The following is a 12146-nucleotide window of genomic DNA, read 5'->3' as shown; positions in this document are numbered from 1 at the left end:
TTTGGGATTTGGAGCCAGGTAAAAGGAAATTAAGACACCCAACCATTCTCTTAGTACCTTATTTCATATTACTTTAATGGCATTGTTTTTAGAATATGCCTGAGGTCTTATCATCCCAGATTTTCAGAGAGTTATGCAACATATATCTTTAAAATTTAAAAGGGAACCAGTATAATTCCTTAATTAGTAAAACTATGTTTAACACTGTATATATTACCTAACACTCATAATTCTCAAAATATGTTTTTAGTTTTACCCTTCTTTAAAATTTATTCTAAAATGTCATGTCAAAATTCCATTCAATTTTCAAGCAAAAAATGAATAGACTAAAGAGAAGTATGAAAAATTAGGGAACTGGGCAAGCCAAAAATGTCTGGAAATAGAACTAGCTTGTTATATTTGCTCTCTGTGAATAGAATTCAGTGACTTTGAATCCTTGGGATTCTAGCTGACTTTGGGAACTATGTCACCATGAAGGTTACAACTTCACAGGAACAAGACTTTAAAATGGCAACCGTTCTCATTCCCTAGGATATAAGCAAAGAAAACAAGATGCTCTTTTCCCAACAGTTTCCTTAGGAGTATATTTATGACATGTCTAAAATTAAAAAAGATTTTTACAGTCACTGTTGAGAAGAGGGCTTCAGCTTTTCTCATTGTCTAAGAACAACCACTTCAATCATACCATTGTCACTGAGTCACTATTAAAATGCTTCCAGGAGCAATGACTAGGTTTTATATTTCTTCACCGGGCTTTTTTTCAAGAGCAAGGTTACCCTCCTAAGAGCATTTTTTAATTTCTGTCAAAATCTAGCCTTGAGATCTAGGTAGTTAGGGATCCTGATTATTCAGACCAATAAAATGTTCACAAACTCTCCCTATTGCTCAATAAGGAACATTCATCTATTCTAAAATGGATACTTTCCAAACAATCACATAGGAATTATAAACTTTGGGCTCAAATTGCAGATAAATTTCTCCAAAAAATTGTACTCTAATTTCTTCTAAACTTTTTCTTGTTTTCAGTGTAAACTAATGACTTCAAATACAACTGTCTGCATGTTTGTTCTATAGAATCAAAGCAGTTTAATTAGCCAATTTTTTATATGCCCAGATTCATAGCTTCCAATATTTGAATGTCTCCCACATACATAATAAAATATTTTCTAGATAGCTTCTGAGAACGGATCTAAGACCAAAGGCTAGAAATTATAAGCATATTCTGATAGAAATTACATTCTGATAGAAAAAAAGAAATTGTTCTAAGAATTGAAATAGGAAGATGCTTTGGGAAAGAGTAAAATCATGTCCCTAGTGATTTTCAAGGAGTGGCTCAAGCCAGGATGCTGCACAGGTTGTTGGCTGTTCTTGCATTTTCGCTGGAGGCTAGACAAAGGGGCCATAACTTCCCTTTCAGCTATGGCTATGGCACTAATTTCTCATGTCCAAGGTTGTTGAGAGAGTGATTTGAAGAGATCTCCAGGGAAAGGAGTGGAATTTCTACTCGGCACCAACTCTGTGTGCATGACATGCTTTACTACTATTTATTTCATCTGCTCAACCTTCCTGTGGGACAGGTATTATAGCATCTCCAGATGAAAACCTGAGATTCAAACCCAGCTAAGATATGGCGTAATAAATTTGAACCCTATTCCAGATTCCACAAATTCCTATTTCAGCTTCTAAAATTTGTGTTTCTTCTACACATGATACGGCTTCGTTATTCTTTCTCTGAAATTGCTACTATTAACAGTAGTCTTCAAGACCAATCTTAGAGAGTGACTTAAAGAGAACTGCATCCAGATGATTTTTCAATAAAAAATGAATCCTTGAGGCACATGCCATTCCCTTCTACTCCTTTGGAGCTGGTTTCTATATTTTAATGGAGGATTGCACATTATATGTGTTCAACTCTGTTCATTGCTTTCCAAACAAACAATGAACACCACTAGGATAAACCATGAGCTCCTTTCTCATTTCAAAATCTCCTATGGCACCAAATATAGTGCTTTACACTAGTAGACATTCAACAAATGAATGTTCAGTTGAATCTAATGTTATTCTTGGGAATGTTTACAATGTATGTTAATGGAACAATTACATGATGTAAAACCAATGGCTTTGTAAATCTTGACTACCCACCGATAAACTGTGCTATCTTGGAATAGTTACTTAACCTCTCTGAATCAAATTCCTCATCTATAGGATGTTAATAACAGTATCTACCTTTCAGGTAGATATTATGGGAATTAAAGATGATATATGTAAAGCATCTAAGCTATTGCTTACCACATAAAAGTCATTTAGTAAACAGTAGCTATTATTATCCTTAATTTGTCAATTTCTTATTATAATAAACACCTGTATGGGTTTGAAACCATAGAGAGTTTGCTGGTAGTTCTACTACTAGATGATTTACTCTAAGTCTTTTTATTATTCCAGAAGGCTGCCTGTGGATAGCTTTCTGAAGGTAACTGCTTTTCAATTGAATTTTTCTAAAAAATGTTAAAAACAAAATTCTCTGGGTTAAAAAATATATTTACTTATAATATACCAGTGATATGCAAAATCACTTAAATGAAGTTCAAAACATAACCAGTTTGAATAACAAGACCAAAAACATAAAAGAGTAGAGAGTAACTTATTACTAAAAAGTTTGCTATTGTTAGTAGCTTCACAGATTGCAGAGAAAGGAGCCATCAGAGCAGGAGTAGAATTGGATAGCACGGATGAGGAAGAACCACATGAGTAAGAAGTGAAGGCAGGAGTAAACATGTGGATGGAGATTTTGGAAAAGCTTGTAATGAATACTAAATTAGTGGAGGAAATTGGATAGAAGATGGGGCCATCTTACGGAGATCTTCTGGCTGCAAGGAAAAGAAACCTAATTGTGGCTTAGGTATAGAAAGAGAATACATTGGCTCTGTTAAGCAGGAAGTCCAGATTTTGCTTCAAGCAAGGCTAAATCCAAGACTGAAAAAGATGTTGCCAGAGCTACCTCTTCTTTCAGCTCAATTTGCCTGTGTGTTGGCCTCATTCTTTCCTCACTACAGATGGTTTCCTTCATGTTGCTAGGGAACATGACCAGGGCTAGCCCAAATTATCCAGTTCCAAGCTTAGAAATTTTGATGAAGAGAGCATTTCTTCACTAGTTTTCTAAATATGGTTTGTAGACACCTAGAGGGTCCCTGAGACCCTTTCAGGGATCCACAAGTTCAAACAATTTTTATAATACTATAAGGACATTATTTTTCTTTTTCATTATGTTGATATTTATAATCATAGTACAAAAGCAATGTTAGCTAAAACTGCTGGTGCATTAGCCATTGGCACCAAAACTGTACTAGTCTTCATTTTATTCTTCACTGCCACATATGTATAGTAAAAAATTTTAAAAACCCCTTTTACTTAAAAATGTCCCTGATTAAACAGTAAAAATTATTAATTTTATCACATCTAAACTCTTAAGTACATGAATTTTTAATATTTTCTGCAATGAAATGGAAAGTGCATTGTACTAGGGTTCTGTAGAGAAACAAAACCAAAAGGGTGAGGGAACTTTTGGGGCAAAAGAGAGAGAGTGCTCAAGTGCACTTTAGTATAAGGAATTGGTTTGTACAATTATGATGGGAGGTGGAAGTCCCAAGATCTACTGTCAGCAAGCTAGGGACCCAGGAAAGCCCCTCGTTTAGTTTCAGCCCCAAGGCCAGCAGGCTTGAGACCCAGGAAAAGCCCACATTTTAGTTTAGGTTTGAAGACAGGAAAAACACTGATGTTCCAATTCAAAAACCTGATGTCAGGAAGGAGAAATCCTCTCTTACTGAGGGGAAGGCTGCCCTTCAACTGAATGGATGAGGCCCACTTGCATTAGGAAGGGCAATCTGCTTTACTCCCTCTATTGATTTAAATGTTAATCATCCAGAAACATCCCCACGGAAGTATCTAGAATAACATTTGACCAAATATCTGGGCACCCCATGGCCAAGTCAAGTTGACACATAAAATCAGCCATTATATGTACATAAAGCATTTCTGCTGCACACCACAGTACAACAATGTGATGTGGAAAAGCACCTGGGAAATTGTTTTTGAGTTGTGAGCTGAACTAGCCACATTTGCATGGAATACTATTCTAATTTGAATAAACAACCAATAAATAAACTATGGTTATTCAGACTTGGGCATTTAGCATATGTTTTCTGAATAGGTTTGATGTAAATGATAACATTTGAACTTTCTAATTTCGAATTTTGGAAAACTTGTATATTGCACTGTAAGATTGACAGCATCCTAATATAAAAGGAGTCTTCTGATGAGGTCAGTGGTGATGTTAACGAACGTGATTTTTAGACATCATAAAATGAAAATATGTCAACATTTGGAAGATCTGCATATCTCAATGAACTTATACTTTCCAAATAATCAATGCATTTCCAAATTAAATTATGAACAGGTAAAAAATCGACACAAAGTGTTAACAGATTTTACTATAGCTAAGCACAAAAAGTTCATTGATATGGATTCAGATTTCGCACTGAAACTAACCTTTAAGAATCTGTCACTTGTCAAGTTTTAGTATAATCTCAAAGAAAAATATCCATAATATCTATAAATAGCCTATTAAAATGATTCTTTCTTTTCTAACTATGCATCTGTAAGGCCAGGTTTTCTTCATATACTTCAAACATGATAACATATTTTACAAACTATATGTACAAGCAGATTTGTTTATTAAGGCAAACATTAAAGAGATTTACAAAAATGTAAAACAATGCCATTTTTGTCACAAAATATTTTGGTTTTAAAAAGTTATGCGTTAAAAGTATGTTATTTATGCTAACATATGAGTTTATTATTTTTGTTTTTAAATGAAATAATAAACATATTTAAGTTTATCAGTTTTAATTTATTAGTATAATATGGTAAATCTCAATATATATAAACCACAAAAACAAAAGCTCTTTAGTGTGCTCAATAACTTTTAGGAGTGCAAAGAGTTTCCGAAAGAAAAAAATTTGAGATCTGCTCCTCTATACTAATGCCCCTCCAATAATCTCAGGGCACATTCTGATTGGACTGCATGGTCATGTGTCTTGACAATGATTGAGTTGATCTGGATTGCAGGAACACCTCTTTGATAATTATGGAAGGAAAAAGCAGTGCTGTGTTCAATGTCCTCTCTTTGAAATGCAGGATATTATTAAGAGAATAGGGAGAAAGTGATACAGGGAAGGCAAACACAGCAATTGTACCCTCAGATAGTGATTCTTATATTGGTCATTTTAGAAATATTCTCCAACATTACTCAGATTATTTAAGTGGAGAGAACGAGTCAGAGCCAATTCCTAGACTGGTAGAGCAGCACTCCAGACATGAGATACTGAACATTTGAACTGAAGTGATGACAAGAGGATTAGAAAACAAAAGTCACATCTAAAAAGAAAAAAAGAAACAATAAGATTTTCTGTCTAGATGCATATGAGATAAAGGAAAAGAGGAAGCAAAGTTGATTCCAAGATGAACAGCCTTGGAAAGGGAACAAATGTGATCTGATTGCAGGTGTTAGGAAGAAGGTGATATTTATGGTAAAAAGGCAAGAACATACCATTTCATCAGAGACTATGCCCTTTCTAAATGCATGTCAGGTTTATCTGAGCATGAACCAGGAGTTGAAATCACATGGGTATTTTTAAGCAGCATATATGCCTAAAAGGATACAGTCTTTTCATTTTTCAATCTCTGCTTCCAAGAGATCAGATGGGGTCTGTAGGTCTATATTTTAATATCTCTTCAGAAATGAAAATATCATAATGCCTCAATGGCTCAATTTTATGATGAAGAGGGATGCACAGAGCCTTCTCATCAAGGCAGAGTGAAGGGTGGCCCATTTTTAGTTTATTAGGGTTTCCTGGAGCTGTGGGCTTAGACCAGGGACTCCACTTTGTGTTTCCAGAAGTTACTTCTATCCTGTCAAGTTTGTTGTGGGTTTTTTTCTCTCTGTGTCTCTTTCCTAATTTGCAAACTGTATCTAAGAATCCCCTGTAGGGATATTTTGAAGTCCCATTAGTTAACATTTATGAAGTGCTAAGTATCACATGAATATGGAAAATGATAAGGAAGATAACTCTATGCCTCTATTTTTATACCGTAGCTTTCTTGGCAATAGTTTCCCCAATCACATTATAGAACTATAATATAATGGTTAAATGGAAATAATAGTATAAAAGAGAAGAATATGAGGCAAAGGCCATAGAGGTGAGATGTTACTTTTAGGTGGGATCTGAAAGTGGGATGTTAATCAACAAGGCAGAGAAATGTGAGGAGTCTGATCCACAGGGCAGGAACTTACAGGACTAACTGTCCAATTTAGCCAGGATATGAGGAAGAAAGATGTCTCAGAAATACGAGATGAGAGGAAGGAAGAGTAACAGGACCAAAATATGTCATGCCCAGGGGACTTGACCTAGATGACAATGATTTTTATCTTTCTGGGATGCTGAGTTAAGCACTGTGGTGGTTTCCAAGGGGTTAATCTGGAGGGGTTTTGTACCAGTCATGGACTGTTGATGCTTCTGCATTGGCCCCACTGTTTCCTGAGGATCCAGGGCAATATTTTCTCATCTGATGGCAACAAGAAAGGGATATGTGGGAATTTGTGGTTGCGTGTGTGTGTGTGTGTGTGTGTGTGTGTGTGTGCACGCGCACGCACACGCTTGTGGAGCAATGCAATTCCATTCTCAAGTGCTATTGTTAGATGCATGACTGAAGATTCCTGCACCCAATTAAACAAAGTATATTTTAAAATGGCTGATTGCAGGCTTTTTCAGGGGTCAGTCTATTACTTCCCAGCATTCTTGTGCTGAAAGATTTTTATCCATGTTTAAAACAAGCAAAATATAGGATCGTGATGGTAAAAATGAACCACATAACCAATAGTTTCTAGGGCTTAAACATATGTGTGACTAAATGGGTTCTGCAGCCTCCCATTCCTTCCCTCACCTAAAATTAGATGCCCTTGGAGCATCACCAGCAGCCTGCCCAACATCATCACTCATTGATTAAAGATTTAAATTTTACACATATAATCAGCAGCCTTAGGAAGGAATTGTTACTTAAATTGTGTAACTCCTCCCTTTGTTCCAATATTACATATTTAGGGGTTTCCTGAAGGATATGTTATTGACTGAAATAAATTCAGCACTTCTAATTGCACAAGAAAAAGGACGTCACTTGTCACACAAAGTAGTTTACATGTAAAGAGGGCCTATAACAACCAAGTGAATAGAGGACACAAACACACAAAATATATGCTCTTGAACATCTGCAAACAAATTCCTAGCAATCCCTTCTCAGGCTGCAGTGCATAGGAACTGATAACCCTGAGGAATTAAGCAGCAAAGTGCTTGGGCTCTAGGGCCAACCAACTTGGATTCAAATCCTGCCTCTGCCACAGACTAACTGTGGGCAGGTTAATTAACTTTTGGGGTTTTACAGAAGACATACTGTAGAGTGATCCTCAGTGAGTCACACCTAGTATAATCCCCTCCCCTTGAGTGTTTACTCCTATCCAATAGAACCTATGAACTAATCAATATAATATGGTACAAGTCAAGGGATTATGCAGATGTAATTAAAGTTCTAAGCAGTTGACTTTAAGTTAGAATCTCCTGCTGCCCTTCAAGAAGAAACAAGCCGCCATGAGTTTCACACATGCAAGAAAATGAATTCTGCCAGCAACCCCACAAGCTTGGAGGAAGATCACAAGCCTCAGACAGGACTTCAGTTCCAACCCGCATCTTTTTTTTAATTGATACATAATAATTATACATATGTATGGGGTACATGTGGTATTTTGCTACATGCATACAATGTATAATAATAAAATCGGGCTCATTAGGATATTCATCATCTCAAACATTTATCATTTCTTTGTATTGGGAACATTTTTTTTTTTTTTTTGAGACAGAGTCTCGCTTTGTTGTCCAGGCTAAAGTGAGTGCCGTGGCGTCAGCCTAGCTCACAGCAACCTCAAACTCCTGGGCTCAAGCAATCCTTCTGCCTCTGCCTCCCGAGTAGCAGGGACTACAGGTATGTGCCACCATGCCCGGCTAATTTTTTCTATATATATATTTTTTTAGTTGTCCAGATCATTTCTTTCTATTTTTTAGTAGAGACGGGGTCTCAGTCTTGCTCAGGCTGGTCTCGAACTCCTGACCTTGAGCGATCCACCCACCTTGGCCTCCCAAAGTGCTAGGATTACAGGCGTGAGCCACCGCGCCCGGCCTAGGAACATTTTTAATCATCTCTTCTAGACAGCCCATGAATAGGACCTAATTAGGCCATGCCCAGACTCCTGACCATGGAAATGTGAGATAGTAAATGTGTATGATATTTTAAGCCAGTAAGTTTGTGATAATTCATTAAGCAGCAACAGAAAACAAGTACAGGGTTCCATTTCCTCATCTGTAAACTAGGAATAAAATTAGTACATACCTTATGCCGTTGTTATGAAGCTAGAAAAAGTTGACATATGTAAAATGCTTAAAATAGAGACCCCAGCGTAAGATGTGTATGAAAATTGAAGAATGTGAGGCAGTGCTTATCCCTGCACATCAATGGAAAACAAAAGCTAAATTCATTTGTGAGATGTCATTAATAAACATAAATAATTTGCACAATGTTTTTGTTAAAGGCCTTTGCTAAAACCACGGAAACTACCTCAATACTGATCTTAACAATCAAAATTATGAAATCCTGCAATGGTTATCGATGGGAGCAGCTCCAAGGATGCTGCATATGGCTCATTTCACTCATCAAGGCAAGAGCAGGCAGTATAGAAACAGCTCTGCCTCCTACACCTTAGCAGTCAAGGTTTCATACCATTGGATAGGCCAATGGCTAGAGGTGGTCACCGCATTTCTCAAGATTTTCTCCAGAGAATTTGGAACCACTATCATTCTAATTCAGTCTAGTTCACTGCATTGATTGACTACTACAAGTATACAATGTGAACTAATGTGAACAAAAAAACTGAAATGTTAACCTCGCATTCAAATAGAGGGGGATGAGTCCTGAAATCAGTAGCAGGCACCCCCAAAACAACAATAATGGTACTGACACTAAATTCTGCTTCTGTATTGTTGATAACCTTATTGTGGTATAAACCATGCTAGTTTAATCAGATATCACAGTAAGTCAGCAAAAATAGTTGAAATAATTACAAAGACTATTTGAAATATGGATTCATGCCCACTCCCATTAATGTTGAAACTCTAAATGCATGCTGTACCTTGAAATAATAGCTAATTATTGTATGAAGAATTATTATCATCAAGATCCAAAGTTTTTAAATAACATATTCAGAACATGTTGAAGGAAAAAGAAACCTAAATGTTTCAGTCAATCTTGAACTTAAGAAAATTCCATTAAACATACTGGGAAATATTTGGATGCTTCTTTGGAGGTTTTCCACTAAATATTTATTTTAAAATGTAACACTATATACCACAGAGGAGGAATAATATCTTTCCTGAAGCAGTAATAATAATTTAAATAATATCCTGAAAACAATATGATAACAAACCAAAATGTATCTTAGTTGGCAATTATCATTAAAGGACACATAGCATTGCTGAAGAAACGTATATTAGAACAAATTATAAATTGTGGGAAGTTTGCAACCAAACGGTTAAATAAATTCACAGGTTTTTGCGTATGTTTCAATTTATATTGCGTAATAGATTCTTCCAAACAATAAAGTGGAGAATTCTGAATTTTGTGAACTTTTTAAAGAAAGATGCATTAGATAAGACATATTGCATAACATGCTAAATTATTTCTTAACAGTAAATAATTTTTGAAAAACAATAGTTTGTGAAAATTCCATGTAATAATATCTACTAATACACAGCAGCTTTAAGCACATTTAAATATGTAATAACTTACATATGTAGTATCACAATGAAATTCATTTATCACATCATTCATATATAAATTATATCAGCAAACAATTTGGAGGCAGAAAAGCACAACATGCTAATGGATATCATTTATGTGGCTAACATCATATAAAAGACTTTCGAACATAACTTCTGGTTATGCAAACCCTAGCCTGCAGCAGACTAATACTTCTTCCAAGTACAACTAGAAAAATTGTATAAAATTTTTAAAGTTCAATTGTAAGCAGCAGACCAAAAAGCTAGAAATTAACGGTCAAAAATTTCAGAGAGAAGAGAGAGGCAGAGAAGTAAAACCAAAAACGTGTTCTACTTTTACCCTATGAGGTATCTGCCAATTCCTGCACCAAACAAGACAAGAAACTAAGAAGGCTGGAAGAACATGTAGGCCAGAGACTGGGAAGCTAGGCAGCGAGATCCGCAACCACATCGTGTTAGAGAAACAAAAATTTAATTTCAGAGTCCATCAAGGATATGAAGTCCCAGCAAATACCCTGGCTCTCAGATGCAACACTTGAAGGACAACATCCTGACAACAAACTAAAAATAGTCAAGGTCTTTAAAACACTGTAGTTCAGACTAAAATCAGTTCTATCCCTGATTGGATTAAGGTGATTTTCTGCTACTCTAACTGCCTATCATAACCTAAGATTAATTACCTCTATGAAGATATTCTTATGATCATACACAATGTCTAGCACTCAATTAAAAATTGCAGAATGTTCCTAACACAAAGAAATGACAAAGGCTTAAGGTGATGGATACCCCAATTACCCTGATTTGATTATCATGCATTTGTATACCTGTATCAAAACATTACATGTATCCCGTAAACCTATACAACTATTATGTACCCATAATAATTAAAATAAAAATAAATAAAATAAAATAACATCTTCAGTCTTCAGGCCATCTAATCGCAGTGTTACTAATAAAATACTAGTAATGCTAAAAATTAAAATTAAAAAAGGCAGAATATTACAATGCATATCACAAAACATCATTAAGAAAAAAAATAGCATATAGAAACAAACAGGTGATCTAGACATTAGATTTATCAGACACACATGTTAAAATAGCTATGATTAATGTCCAAAAAAAAGGGTAAGAAAATTTTGGGAAAAAAGTGAAACACACTTTAAAAATCAAATATAAATTATAATAACTAAAATTGACAATTCAATAGATGAGTTCATTAGATTGGACTCACTTAAAGTAATGACTTTACTGAACAGGTAGATAGAACATATGCAAATTAAAGCATAAAAACATTTAAAATTCATAAAACAATATAAGAAATATACAGGAGAGATTAAAAAGTTCTAAGATATACGTATCAATATGTTAAAATGATAATATGAAGAATGTGGCAGAAGCAATATTGAAGATATATTTCCTAAATTCTTCAAAATCTGATGAGGTCTATCAACACATAAGTTCAAGAAGTTCTATAAACACCAAGCAGATAAAAAATAAATAAATTCCTACTTACCCTAACCATAGCAAAACTGCTAAACAGCAAAGACAGAAAACGTTAAAACTAGCCAGAGAAAACAGGTACCATCAGTGGAGAGAAATAAGATTGGGCTGATTTATCAACAGAAATTATGGCATCCAGAAGACAATAAAAGTGTATCTTTATAGCGTCAAAAATTAAATGCTGAACTAGAATTACGAAGTCCATGAAAACATCCTTCAGAAACGAAGGTAAAATTGAGAAGTTTTAGACAAACAAAAACTGAGAAAATTCTCCACCAGCAGACTTTCCTAACAAAATTACTTATAGGGAATTCCTCAAGCAAAAGGAAAACATTCCTAAACAGAAATACAAAATTCAAGAAGGAATACAAGGTGGCAGAAAGCTGTAAATACGTAGATAAATATAAATTAAAGTTGACTTACAAAACAATAATAGTAGTATGCTGTAGAGTTCAAAATTTAATAAAAATATATGATAGCCATAATGTGAAAGGCAGAATGCAGGTGAATGTATTGTAAGGTTCCAGCACGATCAGAGAATTGGTGAAGTATTATTTTTTATTAGACTAATAAGTCAAGAGTAAACATTAAATAATAATAAAGGAAGATAAAATAGACCAGGTAATAGAGATGAAAGTAAAGACATAAAAATATTTATGACTCCAAAAATAAGACAAGATAGCAAGATAATGGATATGAGAAGGTGATTAA

Source organism: Propithecus coquereli, unplaced genomic scaffold (genome assembly GCF_000956105.1).
Source record: "Propithecus coquereli isolate 6110/MARCELLA unplaced genomic scaffold, Pcoq_1.0 Scaffold175, whole genome shotgun sequence".
NCBI lineage: Eukaryota > Metazoa > Chordata > Mammalia > Primates > Indriidae > Propithecus > Propithecus coquereli.
This window is presented reverse-complemented; position numbering follows the sequence as displayed.